At 50.9% G+C, this 18,411-nt stretch overlaps 1 protein-coding gene and 1 pseudogene across 2 annotated transcripts in view; one reads left to right on the forward strand and one right to left on the reverse strand.

The window, feature by feature from the left end:
* Window positions 1-18,411, forward strand: part of LHFPL7 (LHFPL tetraspan subfamily member 7) — a 74,285-nt gene that overhangs the window by 44,664 nt on the left and 11,210 nt on the right. The gene's annotated exons all lie outside the window — the stretch shown is intronic.
* On the reverse strand, window positions 9,990-13,509 carry LOC308574042 (sodium/potassium-transporting ATPase subunit alpha-2 pseudogene; annotated as a pseudogene). The gene has a single exon. The product of its transcript is annotated as a sodium/potassium-transporting ATPase subunit alpha-2 pseudogene (transcript).

The following is an 18,411-nucleotide window of genomic DNA, read 5'->3' on the forward strand; positions in this document are numbered from 1 at the left end:
GAAAGTCCCAGGTCCGATCTGGGTGAAAGGGCTAGGGAAAAGACTCCCTGCCTGAAATCCTGGAAAGCCACTGTCACTGTTTAGGGAGGTTTTTTTAAATGTCTGAGAGGCTTTTTTCTGTTTTTCAACATTTTGTTGGAAGCAGCCCAGAGTGGCTGGGGCAACCCATTCAGATGGGCAGCATATAAGCAATAATAATAATATAGATAAAGGTAAAGGGACCCCTGACCATTAGGTCCAGTCGTGGCCGACTCTGGGGTTGCGGTGCTCATCTCGCTTTATTGGCCTAGGGAGCCGGCGTACAGCTTCCAGGTCATGTGGCCAGCATGACTAAGCCGCTTCGGGCGAACCAGAGCAGGGCACGGAAATGCTTTTTACCTTCCCGCCAGAGCGGTACCTATTTATCTACTTGCACTTTGACGTGTTTTCGAGCTGCTAGGTTGGCAGGAGCAGGGACCGAGCAACGGGAGCTCACCCCATCGTGGGGATTCGAACCGCTGACCTTTTGATCGGCAAGCCCTAGGCTCTGTGGTTTAGTTAATTAAGGCAGCTACTTTTCTATCTCAAGCTGAGGTGTAATTTGGGTAATTTTTAAGGTTGTTCAGCTCCATGCCTTGTCACTCTCTGTATTTCTCTCACTCCTGTATATGTGGGTCCAGCTTGGCCCAAATGTACACACAAAACAAGATGGTAAGGGGGAACACACCCCTTCAGGTTGCCAGTGGTTTGGGGGGGGGCTGGGGTTCCTTTTGAATGACAAGTCACCTCTGCAAGCAGAAAGCTTAGTGCAGGGGTCAGAAAACTTTTTCAGCAGGGGGCCGGCCCACTGTTCCTTAGACCTTGGGGGGGGGGGGCCGGACTATATTTTGAAGAAGAAAAAAGAACGAATTCCTATGCCCCACAAATAACCCAGAGATGCATTTTAGATAAAAGCACACATTCTACACATGTTAAAACACGCTGATTCCTGGACCCTCCACGGGCCGGATTGAGAAGGCGATTGGGCCAGATCCGGCCCCCGGGCCTTAGTTTGCCTACCCATGGCTTAGTGCCTCAGGAGAGGAAATGAGCTTACCTAGCTGACTCCACAGTACACTAATTTCTGTTTCCAGGGAGAATACCCCCCCCCCAATGCTCTCCCACCTGTAGTCCGAAGTAGCTGAGCCCAATGCTGCCTTGGTTTCTGCACAGCAACCGCTTTGGCTGCCGTACTCCAAAACATTGACCTTCCAAGTGCTACAGGACCAGGACCATGGAGTCACGAATTCCAGCATTCATTAACCGCTCTGGGGCAGGGAGAAACTTTGCCCCACCTGCGTCCTGGCACATGACCTTGTTCACCCTGCTTGGTAGGTCTCCGCGCTCACCCTGGGCTCCCTTTTTTATTTTAGGTTTCAAATTGGCAATGGTGCCCTTAGAAGATCAGACCTTGGGCGTGTTCTTTAATTGGTGCAAGAGGGCTTGGGAAAGCAGCGCCGAAAACCCACGCGGGCTCATTTGATCCTCCCGGCATGTTGCTTTGATAATTACAAGCTTATAGGTGAAGATGAGTCTTTGATGTATTGACAGGTTTCATCCGGGCGGGAGGAAAATTTCGATGAGGTTGAAGATGTGCACGGTTTTCCTAAGCGCATGCAGGCAAAATGGTCTCCTTCACTTTTGACAGGAGAGGGTGTTTCTCAGGGTGGGAGAGGAAAGCAGAGATATCCTTGGATGGATTAATTTTCTTTTTTTTTTTTTAATCCAAGACAGCAAGCAGAAAGAACAGATTGTAGTTAATTGCTGCTAAGCATCCACGGTTCAGAGCAGCTCAGGAGGGAATGGGAAGCAGCACACAGGAGCTCATGGGCTGAGGCGGACTCTGTCTTGACCTTGAAGGCAACATCCGAGGGCTTTGAGGAAAGAGGAAAAGAAGGCAGCCAGAGTTCTGGCTATCTTGTCTCTCCTTGGCAGAAGCAGAACTTGAACTCGGGTTACCGTTTCTGCCATACAGTCATACCTCATGTTACGTCCGCTTCATGTTACATTCTTTCAGGTTACGTCCCGTGGCAACCCGGAAGTACCGGAAAGGATTACTTCTGGGTTTCGCCGCATGCGCAGAAGCGCAAAATGATGTCATGCGTATGCACAGAAGCTGCGAATCGCAACTTGCTTGTGCGCAGACGCGCCACTGTGTGTTGCGCTCTTTTAATGTTGCGAACAATGACAAACCTAGGCCATAAAGAAGGTCCGTATAGTTAAAGCTATGGTTTTCCCAGTAGTGATGTATGGAAGTGAGAGCTGGACCATAAAGAAGGCTGATCGCCAAAGAATGGATGCTTTTGAATTCTGGTGCTGGAGGAGACTCTTGAGAGTCCCATGGACTGCAAGAAGATCAAACCTCTCCATTCTGAAGGAAATCAGCCCTGAGTGCTCACTGGGAGGACAGATCCTGAAGCTGAGGCTCCAATACTTTGGCCACCTCATGAGAAGAGAAGACTCCCTGGAAAAGACCCTGATGTTGGGAAAGATGGAGGGCGCAAGGAGAAGGGGACGACAGAGGACGAGATGGTGGGACAGTGTTCTCAAAGTGGCCAACATGAGTCTGAACAAACTGCGGGAGGCAGTGGAAGACAGGAGTGCCTGGCGTGCTCTGGTCCAGGGGGTCACGAAGAGGCGGACACGACTAAATGACTAAACAACAAACAACAACAAAAATGTTGTGAACGGGCCTCTGGAACGAATCCCGTTTGCCGCCAGAGGTACCACTGTATTTTTTCATGCCTAATTAAATCTGATCGGAGGGAAAGGTGAAAGGACAAGCAGGTGACTTGGTTGGCTGAGGGCAAGCTGGGATGTTGACCCAACAAGCGACACGCCCCCCTCCCAGGACATAAAAACTTAAGCAGATCTCTGCTGGATCAGGCCCATGGCCCATCTAGTCCAACAGCCTGTTCTCCCAGTGGCCAACCAGATGTCTCTTTGTAGATCAGAGATGGGGGAACCTGTGGCTCTCTGAACATTTTTGGGCTCCAACTCCCCTCAACCATGCAACCAAGCACTGTCAATGGTCAGGGATGATGGGAACACCCAGAGAGCCCATCCCAGGAAAATATGTGCACACAAGCTTTGGGGTATTGTTTAAAGCGTCTGTTTTTGGCGAGCAACCGACTTTAATTAACGTGGCACGTCAGTGATTTTGCAAAGCTCCCGGTTAACTAACCTGTGCAACAGAATCGCTTTATTAATACGTCTGCCCAGGCAGGTCATGGCAAAGTTTTGCTTTATAAAAATAGTCCGTTGCCCAATTTGTATAGAAAGAACATGAATTGTCTTGTTGTTGTTTTTTATTCAGAAGGCTTTCACAAGCGTGGCCACCTTTTTCTATTAACTGTTTTCATGTGCTTTCTGTTTCTTTCTTTTTCTTTTTTTAAAATAAGAATTCTGTGGTTCTTTTGGATGAAATAGTCATTACTCTGCTGTGATTTCCAGTTTATTTAGCTCCCCTAAAATTGGTGCTTAACCCCTGCACAAACTCACTTTTCTTCTTTTTTGTACATTGTATTATATCTCATTGTGCAGGATTGATTGTGTATGCTTGTGTGTACTGCTTGTGTGTTCTGATATGTACACCAGGTACATATGTTTGCTGTTCTTGGAGCCTGTCTATTGTTGTTGTTGTTGTTTTGTTGTTGTTGTTGTTGTTGTTGTTGTTGTTGTTGTTAATTTGAATTTATATAATGCCTCTCAGGGCTGTTCACAACATAAAAATACAATAAAGAAAACACAAAATACATAATAAAAATAAGAACAAAACAAACCAATTATCCTTCATCTCACAACACATTTAAAAGGGTAAAGGGACCCCTGACCATTAGGTCCAGTTGTGACCGACTCTGGGGTTGTGGTGCTCATCTTGCTTTATTGGCCGAGGGAGCCGGCATACAGCTTCCGGGTCATGTGGCCAGCATGACAAAGCCACTTCTGGTGAACCAGAGCAGTGCACGGAAACGCCATTTACCTTCCCACCGGAGTGGTACCTATTTATCTACTTGCACTTGGACGTGCTTTCGAACTGCTAGGTGGGCAGAAGCAGGGACTGAGCAACGGGAGCTCACCCCATCGCGGGGATTCGAATCGCCGACCTTCTGATCGGCAAGTCCTAGGCTCTGTGGTTTAACCCACAGCACCACCTGTGTCCCTCATTTAAAAGGGTAGCCGATGTTAATCAGCCAGAGGTTTGCTTGAAGAGGAATGTTTTTGCCTGGTGCCTAAAGGTGTATAACTAGACAGGTGATATAAAATCTGATGGCAATATTCTACCTTGGCTGCCGGGAGGCGTTAATGCATCTGCATCTGAGATGCTGGGAAGAAACTGCAGTTGGGGAAAGTTGCTTGTGGGCTTCCCATTGGGGGCCTCTGGTTGGCCAATGCAAGGACAGGATGTTGAACCAGATAGGCCCCCTAGGCCTGATCCAGCAGCTAGGCTCTCCTCATGTTCTTCCCCAAAGCCCCTCCTTGGATCATGGCCATTTGGCAGGTTTCCCCTCCCCGCTCTGAGCCTTCTTAACAAGAGCAGAAAGCAGACCCAGCCACCTGTCAGTGCCAAAATTGGGCGATGAAAAGCAGCCACTTTGGGAAAGTCGCTACAGAAGACGCAGCAGCCTGCGGCGCTCTTGTCTTCTTGCCACTTGTTTCTAATTGCACGCATGTTAAGATGCCGCTTAGAGAGAGCGGGGGCAATTCCCCCCCAGCCCCTCCTCGCCCACCTGCGTCCCTCAAAACAAGAGGCACGCAGATGAAGCGATCGGGAGTGAGGATGCTTGCAGGCACCAATCTGTTACCCCACCCCCCAGGTTCCAGATGAAGAAAACTAAATATAGACACTTGGGACGTCTTCGTTTTTGCCTTTTGCTTCTTCGACCTGTGTGCAAAGGGCGAAAGCTGAGGGTGCGTCGTAGCCTCTCCTAAGCGATCCTAGTCAGAAATGCCCCCTCCCCACTTTTACCTCCCCTCCCCCCTCCTGGGGCCAAGCAATCCCTCAGCAAGGACGCGTTATTGGCGAAATGGGTCTTCTGGCCTTGTTTCAAAACTCGCCGCTGACCACTCTATCATATTACTTTTAAAAAGTAACTCGGTAATCAATTTGACTCCAGGGCTCGAGGCAAAGGGATAATGCTTAATGGCTCAAACCCGATCTATATTAATCATAGCACTTTCCCCACCAAAGTCCGGCTTCCCGACTGAGGGTTGGTGAGCAACAAACAGTGGAGTGAGCGTTTGTGTCAGAGAGATGTAGTTAGCTTCTGAGCATGTGCAAAGTGTTTCCGTACAGCAGGAGTGGGGGGCTTTTTCAGCCTGAAGTCCACCTTCCCTTCTGGGCAACTTTCCAGGGTCTACATGTTGTGGGTGGGTGGAGCCAGAGGCAAAAGTGGGCAGGGCGACGAATGCAAATTTCCCCTAGCCCCCCCTCCGTTCTCCATTGAGACAAGCAAAAGGCATTCTCTGAGTTCAAGGACATATTTCCAGCCTGGCAAAAACACTCAAGGCATAGCTGTCAACTTACAGATTTTAAAATAAGGGACCAGCAGCCTCAAAAACAAGGGATCAGCAGCCAAAATAAGGGATTTTCCGAACACAGGTATGTTCAACTTCTGAGCCCCTCCGAGCCAAAGGCAGAAAGCCCAGCCAGCAGCCAAACGAAGCCTCAAGCCTCAAGGAAAACCACCGTCACCTCTCCGCTGGGAAGCGCTGAGCAAAGGCAAGTCCCCAGGCAACGCGGCCGATTTGATCAGCACAAGGCATGCAAGCTCCACCCCTCAGTCGTTCTTAGACTTCTTATTGGGTGAGCAACGCAGCAAAACAACACAGTTGGAGCCTCCCTCCTCCCTGGCTGGCAAGGAGGGAGGGAGAGGAGCTGCTTCCTTTGAAACCCGGGAAATTTAAGGGACATCCATCAATAAGGGACAGCAGCGGGACATAGCGCTGGGATAAGGGACTGTCCCGCCAAATCAAGGAAGGTGCAAAGCAGGACCAGCAAGGGGCGTGGCCTGGGAAGAAAGGGTGTGGCTTGTGGAGTGTCCCAAGGGCTAGAGAGGACAGCATTTGGCCCCTGGTTCTGAGTTCCTCATCCCTGTTGGTTACCTTATACTTTTGTACCCATGGTGACCAACTTTTACCAAGTTGCAATTGCTGGGTGATTCTGAGCACCTGTGGGGCCGGGGTCCCGGAAATGTGAGTCATAGCAGAATTGGGCCCAGAGTAAGCCTGGAGTAAGGAAGCACTATACCCTCCCTCCCAATTACAGTCTCTTTTTAGGGCTCTGTTTGTTTTCTCTGTCTCAAATTCCCCCTGGATTCTGGTTTGACTACAAAAATTTTCGAAGAATTACGTAGCTGTTTTGCTGCAGTTCTGATCGTTGTTTGCAAGTTCACTGCAAGCTCTGCAATCAGGAGTGGGCGCATTTTCTTTGGTGTAGCAGAGGGGGCTCCAGTCAGGAGTGGGTGGGGCCACACATTTGTTCTCCCTCTCTTCCTCTTTTGGCTTTCTCTTTCTGTCCCCATTCCTCTCTCTCTCTAGCACCCCTCTGCGGCAACAGAGAACAAGTTGCACAACCCTAATACAGACTGTGCCTTGGCCAAAGGCCTGGTGGAACAGCTCTGTCTTGCAGGCCCTGCGGAAAGATGTCAAGTCCCGCAGGGACAGAGCATTCCACCAGATCGGGACCACAGCCGAAAAAGCCCTGGCTCTGGTTGAGGCCAGCCTAACCTCCCTGTGGCCTGGGACCTCCAAGATGTTTTTGTTTGAAGACCTGGTATGTCCCACGGAGAGGCAATCCCGGAATTACCTGATAAGAAGAGAATCTGGTCTGGGTTTGTTTTAACTCATTACAGCTAGAGAAAACCACAGTTCCCTGAGTCCAGACGAAACAGGGAACGGTGGTTGTTTTGAAAGTGCAAGCTTTTGATCTCTTCCTTTTATGGAAGGTTCATCTAGCTAGAAACCACTGTTTTATCAGTGACCGCTACCTTCCCATGGCGAGGCTTCATTTCTGTGCAATTGCATTTAGAGCTTGTCACAATCCAGTCCAACCCCCCCCCCGCGCTCCATCCTGACTGCCTTGTGCGCTAATGACAGCCCCCTCCCCCAAATCCACCACCTCTTTCCCCCTCCACCTCAGCTGCTATGCAGATGGCCCCATTTGCATCTGTCGAGGTTTTAATTATCATTCAAATTAAATTAAATTTGAAAAGGCAGTGAGCTGTTCACGCCGGAGCAAGGTGCACCCTCGATGTAAGCCACTTTTTTTTCTTTGTCTCCCCCTGCCAGTCTTTAAAAAAATGGTGGGGAATGTTTCAGCTATGAGCCGCCCCCCTGACCAGCTGATGTGTCCTGCAATGTTGGTTGGTGTGGCTTTGTGAATATGTAATAAATGAGCCACGCATGATATTAGCGTGGCATCTGTTATGGTCCCAGACCAAGACTCCTCTGAGTTAGAGTCCACCAGCAATTGTACCACTGAGAGGGGATAAATCCACATCCTGCTCCACCCTGTGTTGGTCTTTGGGCACCAGAGTCCACTTCCCCTCCACCCTGAGACAACGCTGCCTTCAGACTCTGATGGCAGGTCAATGGGCCCCTTGGGGTCGCAAAAGATCCCTGAGGAGAGGTCCCTGCAGCTAGACACCCCATTATCTTGAAGGAGTTAGCAGCTGCAGGGAAAGGCAATGTCCCTTTAGCTGGTCAGGAGAGGACTTGTGACTATCCAACGCCTGCTAAACCTCAGCTAGTGGCTCCAGGCTCTTGCTAAGACAACATGGATGCTTGTTCTCAGCGGCAGGAGTGCTGTCCATGGTCCTGAACCTAAGCCTGCCTCTCCTACCAAGGTCCTTGCCATTGTGCTTACTAGAAACCTTTAAACTTCCCTTCCTTGGGCCATTCATGGGCATCCACAGGATGGGGTTTTTTGTGGGGGGGGGGCGGACAAAATGCTGAACCAATAGTTCTCAAATTTCAAGGCAGGTCTCCCCATGCGAAGCCAGCTGGAAGGGAAGGGGTGAAGTTCCAGTGCAGAATGATTTCCCTTTTGCCATGATGATCAGACATAGGTAGCTTGGTTTTGTATTAATGGGTAAAATAGCCTGTGCTTTCCTCCTCCCTCTTTATTTGATTTGACAGAGATGACTAACATATGGACAGGCGAGTCGTGTCTGCGTGTGGACTAGTAACTTTTATTTTGCAAGGCCGCGACAGCGTGCGTTTACCCAACATCAGCACAAAACACAGAGGTCTGTATGTGGGTCGATTTTTGAACCCTCTGCGACCTCAGCCTCTCTCTGAGTGAATTGGCTTTCTGTGTCACTCGTAAAAGGGGCAGCGGGCAGGGAGGGGGAGAGAGAGAGAGGAGGCCTGTACTCAGCACGGGAGAATTTAATTTCCACTGTGCCGAAATAGAAAGCGATTGCCCTCCCGCCCCACCTAACAAACCAGAAAATCACACTCCTCTCTCTCAGTTTCCTGTAAGCTGGGGAAACGGCTTTCTGGCAGCCATGGAGCTGTGAGCTTAGATAACAGGATGGTGGTGGTGCCTGGAGACAGAGTGATCCGTTGGGTCTTTTAATGCAATCAAACCAATTAAAAAGCAGAGGATTCCAGGGGAAATTATTGGGGGATTTCCTCTCCTCTGAGATACCTCCCCTTTTTATTCTTAGACATTTGCTTTGCTTACAGCTGTGGTTTAACTCCTTTTACCACCATAGATAAATAAATCTAGACCAGGGATCACCAACAGAGTGCACTCCAGATGAGCTGGACTCCACTCCCCATCAGCGTGGCCAGAGGTCAGGAGGTAATGGGGAGAAACCACATTGCCTACACATGCCTACACCCCAATCTAATGTAAACCAAGGGAGTGTGTCTGTTTGCTGTGGATGGAAATGAATTTCAGGGGCTTCTGGTCTCCCAGATGCAGCCTGTTCACCTCCACTCTCCCTCCTCCAGGCAGATTGCCAGTCTGGAGGAGGGAGAGTGGAGGGTTTTAGCAGCAAACTGGAGGGCTTTAGCAGCAAAACAACTGTTTTGGAACCTTAGTTTTGCCTGTGCTGCAGACATGGAGACAACTAGATTTGTTTTGTTGGTTTGCTTCTGCAAATTCCACCGGACTTTCAAAATTCCAGCCGGAGTTTTTTGTGAAATGTGCTGGAGGATGAGAACTATCCTTCAGTGGGGAGTTCTAGCATGAAGCTGAATGTTGGAAGACCTGGGACAGAGGAAAGAAAGGACTTCTTTCATACAGCACAGACTGTGGAACTCTCTGCCACAAGAGGCAGTGATGGCCACCAACTTGGATGGCTTTAAAAGAAGATTGGGCAAATTCTTAGAGAAGGAGGCTACTAGTGTTTACTAGCCACAGTGGCTATGCTCTCTCCTCAGCTGTTAGAGGCAGCACGCTCTCAATATTTGAAACATGCCCGCTGGTTCCAAAAAGTTGGCAACCCTTATACTAGAATTTTGAGGTGGGGTGTGTGATGCCCAGTGAAACTCTTCGGCAGTAGTTTTTAGAGTTGACCCAAATAAAGGTTTCCTTTTCGCCAGTTCACTGCAGTTGATGGCCTCTGGCTTAGATTGCTCTCTTTCCTTTTTGAAGCGAGGGTGCTAGTCAAATTCATGGTCTGTTGATGGGTGAGTTTTAAAAAGCTGAACTTCCATGTTCTAGGGCAGTCTACCACTGCTGGTGACTAGATCCTGGATTTCTTGTGGCTGGGGATGATCTGGCAGGGGCTTCTCTTATGTCAGTTCTCAAGCGAGGAAATGGAATGTTGTACATGGTAGACCTTTCCTGCTGTCAGGTTGTAATAAATTTTGGAGGTTACTGTTCTTGCAGTCATTGTGTGCATAAACATTTTGATGAACTCAATCAGAAAGAAAGAAAGAACTGGAAAGACGGCAGAGAGGGAGAGAGAGAGAGAGAGAGAGAGAGAGAGAGAGAGAGAGAGAGAGACACGTTTGGCTTGTTTATTTTTCCAAAAGCATTTATTGATCAAAAGTCAAGATGCACCCTTCACTTTTTAAAGAAATAATTTGGCTCCCCTGCTCCCCTGGAAGCAACACAAGACCTGCAAGGTCTTTGCAAAAGCAGCAAAGTAGGCTTGGCCAACCCAGTGTCGTCCGGGTCGCGTCATTCAATGGCAGTTGTGTGAAGGGTGCTTGGGGAGACGTGCCCCATGGAGACCCCATCTGGGCAGCCTGTTCAGTAGTACGTCTCCATCTCTACCCAACCCCCTGGGTGCCGACGGATGAGGTACTTCCGGATCTCGTCATAGACGAAGATCAGCACGCTGAAGGGCAGTGCGCAGAGCCACCAGGTGACCCGCAGCGGGAACATCCTCAGGGCCGCATCCAGCCCGGGGCAGTAGGACAGGAAGACGGCCAAGGTGGTCTCTTCCACGAGGCCGAAGATGAGGACCCTGTTGCGCATGCCCTGCTGGAAGAGGGAGAGCTTGCGTGTCTTGCAGATGATGAGGTCAGCCCACTGCACCACCACGATGCTGACGAAGAAGGCGGTGTGGCAGGTGTACTCCACCACCTTGCGCTGCGTGTAGGTCCACTCCTGCCCATAGCTGTCTTCCAGGTCGTTCTTGGTCTTGTCGTCCCAGTCCAGGCGGATGCCCAGCAAGGTGAGAGGGAGGAAGCCGTTCTCCGCCATGATCACAAAGTAGGAGTAGAAGCCGGCCAGGGCCTGCATCATCCCAATCTGCCCGTACGCCATGCTGATGAGGCGCTGGTTCACCAGCTTGTCCTTCTTCGGGTCCCGCGGCTTCCTCTTCATGATGTCGCTCTCGGGGCCCTCGTAGGCCAGGGAGATGGCCGGGACCATGTCCGTGCCGAGGTCGATGCACAGGATGGTGATGGTCCCCAGAGGGAGAGGGATGTTGAAGATGATGAACAGCAGGAAGGGGGAGATCTCGGGGATGTTGCTGGTCAGGGTGTAGGCGATCGACTTCTTCAGGTTGTCGAAGATCAGGCGGCCTTCCTCCACACCCGTCACGATGGAGGCGAAGTTGTCGTCGAGGAGGATCATGTCCGCGGCCTGCTTGGAGACGTCGGAGCCGGCGATGCCCATGGCGATACCAATGTCGGCCTTCTTCAGGGCCGGCGAGTCATTCACCCCATCGCCCGTCACGGCCACGATGGCCCCCTGCCTCTGGCACCCTTCCACAATGATCAGCTTCTGCTGCGGGGAGGTCCGGGCGAAGACGATCTCGGCGTGGTTCCTGAGGATGTTGTCCAGGTCCACAGAGGTCATGTCCTTGAGGTTGGTGCCGTGGATGACGCAGGCTTTTGCATCCCTCGGGTTGACTTCGCTGACGGGGATGTTGAGACGTGCGGCTATGTCCTCCACGGTCTCGCTTGTCTCGGAGATGATGCCCACGCCCCTGGCGATGGCCTTGGCCGTGATCGGGTGGTCTCCGGTCACCATGATCACCTTGATGCCGGCACTCCGGCACTTGCCCACGGCATCTGGCACAGCGGCTCGGGGCGGGTCAATCATGGAGATGAGCCCCACAAAGCAGAGCTGCTTGATGGGAAAGTTGACCTTCTCTGCGTCAAACTTGAAATTCCTGGGAAACTGGCGCTCGGGGAGGTAGGAGTGACAGAAGCCCAGCACTCTCTCTCCCAGCCCGCCCAGTTCATCGTAGGCTTTCTGGAACTCCGCTTGCATCTTCTTGTCCATGTTCACCTCCTTCCCTTGGATCATAATGGTGGAGCAGCAGTCCAGGATCCTTTCGGGAGCTCCCTTCATCACCAGGATGTGGCCCTTGGGCTTGTCTTCAGCTTCGTGGATGGACAGCTGGTATTTGTTTGTGGAGTTGAAGGGGATCTCCACCACTTTGGGATTCTTCTCCCGCATCTTTGCCACGGGCCCAGCGGACAACTCTATGCATTTCAGGAGCGCGGACTCGGAAGCATCCCCAGTCGTCTCTCTCTTGGTGATGGGGACTGCCTCCTGACCCACTTTGAAGTCCGCTCTGTTGCACAGGCCCGCAATACGAGCCAGGGCTGCCCATGTTGGGGAGCGCTTGTTCAACATGGCCCCGGCCTGCTCCTCGGTGGTGTCCGCTTCGTGGATTTGGTTGTCCATCCACATGTGGGAGACGGTCATGCGGTTCTGAGTCAGGGTGCCCGTCTTGTCCGAGCAGATGGTGGAGGTGGAGCCCAGCGTCTCCACGGCCTCCAGGTTCTTCACGAGGCAGTTCTTGCGGGCCATGCGCTTGGCGGTCAGGGTGAGGCACACTGTGACTGTGGCCAGCAGCCCTTCGGGCACGTTGGCCACAATGATGCCGATCAGGAAGATGACGGCATGCAGCCAGGTGTAGCCGAGGACAATGGAGAGAGCAAAGAAGGACACACCTAGGAAGACGGCCACGGCCGTGATGATGTGGATGAAATGGGCTATTTCCCTGGCGATGGGGGTGGGGCCTTCCTCCAGGCCGGAAGCCAGGGAAGCGATGCGGCCCATCACCGTGTGGTCCCCCGTCATGATGACGATGCCACGGGCCGTGCCTTCCACGCAGTTGGTGGAGAAGAAGCAGATGTTGCGAGTCTCCAGCGGGTTGTCGTTGGTGAAGTCCGGGGAGCGGCTCTGCGGCTCCGACTCGCCCGTCAGGGAGGAGTTGTCCACCTTGCAGCCGCTGGCGGAGATGATTCGCAAATCGGCAGGGATCCGGTCTCCGCCTTTGATCTCCACCAGATCCCCCCTCACCACATCCTCGACGGAGATCTGCATCTTCTCCCCATCGCGGATCACGAGGGCCTGCTGGGGCACCATGTTCTTGAAGGAGTCCATGATCCTGGAGCTCTTGGCTTCCTGGTAGTAGGAAAAGCAGCCCGTCACAATGACCACGGCCGTCAGCACGATTCCCAGGTAGAGGTTGTCCTTGAGGACATAGGGCTCCATTATGATCTGGATGCCATAGGCCAAGAAGCAGAGAATGGACCCCAGCCAAAGCAGCAGGGAGAAGCCGCCAAACAGCTGCCGGCAGAACTTCACCCACTCCGGGGTGGTCGGGGGAGGCGTCAAGCTGTTTGGCCCCTCCCGAGCAAGGATCTCCGCGGCATGGGCGCTGGTCAGACCCTTGCTGAGGTCCACCCCATACTTTCTGCTGATTTCCTCTAGGGTCAACTTGTGGTCCTCGACTTCCACTTCCTTTTTCAGGTCGTCCAGCGTATGTTTCTCATGACTCTTGCCCTTTGGCTTCCCCATGACAGATGCAAGACACTCCTCTTCTCACCTGTCTCTCAAGCTCCCACTCTCGGTATCGTGCGGCACTGCTCTGGTGGGGCAGGGGTTAAAGGAAGGAAGGGGGGACGGGCAAGTTGGGGGAAGGAGGGAACCCAGATCCCCAAGAGCGCCCCCTCCCAGGAGCTCCACCGCTCCACTAGCACAGCCAAGAGAAAGGATGTGAACGGCTGGCGAAGGATTGGCCCAAAGGCCACCTGTTAAAGGAACAGCCCTACCCACCTTTCCAACAGAGGGCGAAAAGGAGAAGCGAGGCCACGCCCCCTAACCACCAACCAACAAAGCTTCTGTGTCCTAGCACCTGTGGTCCCGCCCCTTGTGACCAAGGACACACCCACTCCCCTGGCATTGTTGCATCATGCAAGTCCCAGCTCTTAGCAACTGGGAACCAACCCCTGTCGATGGTGATGTCACACTGCCCTAGCAACAAGTGAAGGTCCTGTTGTTTAATAGCAACCTGGGCCCTCCCGCATCTGTTGCTGCTATAAGGCCCAGCCCACAAAGATGGTGTCAATGCCCAGTGGTATCTCCAGGCACGGCTGGGATAAACCCCTTGTCTGAAACCCTGGAGAGCTGCTGCCAGCCAGTGTACGCAGTACTGAGCTGAATGGACATCGATGCTCTAACTTGGCAGAAGCCAGTTTCCTAAGTTCCTATTTAAACCAGCCCTTCATTCAAAACTACGAGGACTGAAATCATAGAATCATGGGGGATCATAGAATTGTAGAACCTCTGCTTAAAAACCTCCAAAGAAGGAGTGTTCATCGCCTCCTGAAGGAGGAGTCTCTTCCACAGTCGAAGGGCTCTTACTATCAGAAAGTTATTCCTGATGTTCTTTCAGAATCTGCTTTCTTGCATCTTGAAGCCATTGGTTCCTACCCCCCAGAACAGGAGAACACAAGCTTTATTTTTAGGGGCTCAGCAGTAGAACACCTGCTTCACACGCAGAAGGTCCCATGTGTCTCCAGGCACAGCTGGGGAAAATCCAGATAACTGCTGCCAGCCAGAGTATACAGTATTGAGCGAGGTGGATCTAGTGGTCTGATTTGGTAACAGGCTTCTTGGGCTTCTATTCTTGGCCACCTTTACTGCACCCACAAGCAACCAGTTATGCTTCAGAAATCAACGTCTCGGCATGGGAGACTCTCCCACGTCGTCCCTTTGATTGTCTGTCCCTTAAAAACACACGCAACCCCCCCTTATTTTGTTCCTTCCCTCTTCGAAGCGAACAGCCCCCAAAGAATGAAGCATTCATTCCCTGACAGCGCCAGGACCCCTAAATAAACCTCGCTGTCACCCTGGCCACACATCCCTTCCCGGCTCAATTAAAATTCAGCCTTCGCGCTGTGATATGCGACGCAGAAACCCTTCTCTCTCTCCCACCTCTCCTTCCCTCTGCTGCCAGGCTGTTTGGGGATGCAGCAAACGTTGGGGCCGGTGAATGAGTGTGTCAGGCGGGTCAAGAGCCGAGACGGACACCCCGTCCTGCAGAGCCTAGCGCTTATTGTTTGGTCGCCGCTGGGCTTTCTCTTGCCGTGTGAAAAAATGTGCCACAGTGCCATAGCAACCACAGAAGAAGAGCAGCCACAGAGGGGGACGCGCCTCTCCTGTCCAAAATAAGACCTCTTCCAGCTTTTGTCTTTAAAAAAGAACACTTTCCTCATCCTTTTTAATGTTTCAAACTTCTGTCTCCCCAGCACCACCAGTGGAAACGATGCCAGAAAATTATACTGGGAAGGGTGTTTTGAAAAAGGATTTGGTGGCAAATAGGACCTGCATGTTGCTGTTTAAGGGTTCACAGCACCCAAAATTGTGGTCTGTTTTTGGCTCTCAAATAGTAATCAGTTTTCAACACACACACCCTTTTGATAGATGGTTGCTTCTGGTATAAATAAGTGAAAGTAATAAAAAAGGGGGTTGTTGTTTAGTCGTTTAGTTGTGTCCGACTCTTTGTGACCCCCTGGACCAGAGCACGCCAGGCCCTCCTGTCTTCCACTGCCTCCCGCAGTTTGGTCAAACTCATGTTCGTAGCTTCGAGAACACTGTCCCACCATCTCGTCCTCTGTCGTCCCCTTCTCCTTGTGCCCTCCATCTTTCCCAACATCAGGGTCTTTTCCAGGGAGTCTTCTCTTCTCATGAGGTGGCCAAAGTCTTGGAGCCTCAGCTTCATGATCTGTCCTTCCAGTGAGCACTCAGGGCTGATTTCCTTCAGAATGGAGAGGTTGGATCTTCTTGCAGTCCATGGGACTCTCAAGAGTCTCCTTTAACACCAGAATTCAAAAGCATCCATTCTTCGGCGATCAGCCTTCTTTATGGTCCATCTCTCACTTCCATACATCATTACTGGGAAAACCATAGCTTTAACTATACGGACCTTTGTTGGCAAGGTGGGGGAATGGCATTATTATCCATCGTTCTCATTCCATTTACATCCTACCTCTCCTCCAGGAGCTCAAAGTGTCACACGTGGTTCTCCCCTTTGCCGTTTCGTCCTCACAACAGCCCTGCAAGGTAGTTCAGACTGGCTCATAGTTACCCAGGGAGCTTCAAAGCTTGAGTCAGGATTAGACCGGGCTGACAGCGAGGTTATAAGTCCCTTAGCCTGTTCAAACAGCCCCCTCACAAGTTCAGAAGAGAGGTGGCCCTGCTCAGACCCAGGTTTCGTCTGCGGCCCTCCAGATCTCTCTGCCTGGCCCTCTGGATTCTCCTCAGGCCACATCCTGCACCCTCCGTGGAGTGCTTTTTCCTGGGTGGAAATGTGTCATTGAACGGTGGCACATGCCCCATGCTTGCCTAGATGGAAGCTCTGTTTGTGTGTGTGTGTGTGTGTGTGTGTGTGTGTGTGTGTGTGTGAACTGCCATCTTTTGCATGCAAAGGTAGAAGTTGGGCCCTGCCCACAATGGTCATTCAGCCTCCAGAAGGTTGCCGCTGATACAGTGGGGCCCATGGGCTCACAAAATGTCCCCTACCCCTGTCGCACAGCTCTCTTGTTCAGTTGGTGAACCTTTCAAGGGGTGGGTATGGAGAAACAGATTCTATAAGCATAGAGATGAAAGGCATAAAACCACCCAGAAAAACAAACTTATGTTTATCTGTTTTCCCCAAAGGAGAGGGGAAATCAGTTGGCAATTAACAGGGTCAGGAACTCGCTTGAGGAATGCTATTTTTAGTGTCTAACCCTCATTTTTCAAGCATCCCATAAACCCCCTCACTTCCCTAGTTTAGAGAGTTGAAAATCGCCTCCAAATGTTTGTTTAAGCACCAGAGTCTCCTTCTGTCTATTCTAGCCAATCCAGGAGCTCTCCGTGGTCTTGAAGGAAGGCTTTTCATGCAGCTCCCTTGCCTTAGAATCTTAGAATCCGAGATTTTGAAGGGACCTCTAGAGTAATGTAGCTTTATCCCCTGCAATGCAGGAATCTCAACTAAAGCATCTATGACAGAGGACCATCCAACCTCTGCTAGAAACCCCTAAGGAAGGAGAGTCCGCCAGCTCCTGAGGGAGACTGTTCTACTGTAGAACAGCTCTTACTGTCAGAAAGTTCGGAATCTTCTTTCCTGTAACTTGAAGCCGTCGGTTTAGGTCCTGCCTTCTGGAGCAGGAGAGAACAAGCTTGCTCCTTCTTCCATGTGACAGCGCTTTAGATATTGGAAGATAACTTAACATACCTCTCTGCTCACTCTCCTCTTTTCCAGGCTCAATGTACCCAGCTCCCTCAAGGCTTAGTTTCCAGACCCTTTATCATCTTGGTTCCCCTCCTCTGCAGGTGTCCCAGCTTGTAAACTTGGGGCAGTGTTAGAAACTGTCAAAACCCAGATGAAAATGGAATTGCAGGTTGCTTCTGGATCAGGCCATAGGGGGCACATCTAGTGCAGCAACCTGTCCGCACAGTGGCCAAGTAGACGTCCCAGTGGGAAGCCCCAAAGTAGAATCTGATTGACAGCAACTCTCACCAGTTCGCTAGCTTCTGGCGTTCAGAGGCATCCCACTGCAGTTTTATGGGGTTGTAAGACGTGGGTGGCGCTGCGGGTTAAACCACAGAGCCTAGGACTTGTTGATCAGAAGGTCGGTGGTTCGAATCCCCGTGACGGGGTGAGCTCCCGTTGCTCGGTCCCTGCTCCTGCCAACCTAGCAGTTTGAAAGCACGTCAAAGTGCAAGTAGATAAATAGGTACCGCTCCAGCGGGAAGCTAAACAGCATTTCCGTGCGCTGCTCTGGTTCGCCAGAAGCAGTTTAGTCATGCTGGCCACATGACCCGGAAGCTGTACACCGGCTCCCTCGGCCAGTAAAGCGAGATGAGCACCGCAACCCCAGAGTTGGCCACAACTGGACCTAATGGTCAGGGGTCCCTTTACCTTTACCTTTAAGTCATCACAACTAGTGATGTGAGGTGAGAATATTCTCAAGAATTTAACATCACTAATCACTACCCCCTTGAATTGAGCCTTGGCAGTCATAGCAAGCCAGCACAGGGTTCGGATCTATACTTAGAGTAGGCCTCTTGAAATTATCATACATTACAGTCATAGGCACCTTAATTTCATTGAGTCTTCTCTTGAGTAGAATGTAGCTGCCAACAAGCACAGAAATTTAGATGATGGTGGGGTTGAATTAGGAAACATTTTCTTAACCAGATTCCATTATTTCTTAGAAATACCACAGACTCCTTGTCATTCAAACGATGTATGGGAGCGGTAAGGATTTCTTTAAAGAATAAAAGAGGATTTTTGTCATCTGCTTAGAGGCATTCAAAAGCCTAAATCAGCAGAATAATAAGCCAAGCAGATGCGAAGGCGATAGCTTGCTAAGGACTGTTAGAAAAATCTTTCTTGGAGCTTGAAAGAACAATAGTCTTCTGCTGCTGATCTAACTAACGTGTGCTTGAGAACCCATTTAATATTTTTTCATTAAAGATCTCCCAGCTCACCTTTGAACGAGTCTTTGGCAAAAAAAAAAAAAAAAAAGGATAAATGCTTCCTGCCTGGAGATCCATGACTGGCGCGTTCTATAAAACAAAGCGAATAATAACTCTGTCCTTGAGATCAACTTCTTCTTTCAGAGATAAGGTGGTGATTAATTGAAATTTTGTTCCCGTCAGAGATTGCTGTGTGTGTATGTGTAAATAAATAAATG

The sequence above is a fragment of the Podarcis bocagei genome (assembly GCF_964188305.1).
Source record: "Podarcis bocagei genome assembly, chromosome: 15".
Taxonomy (NCBI): Eukaryota; Metazoa; Chordata; class Lepidosauria; order Squamata; family Lacertidae; genus Podarcis; species Podarcis bocagei.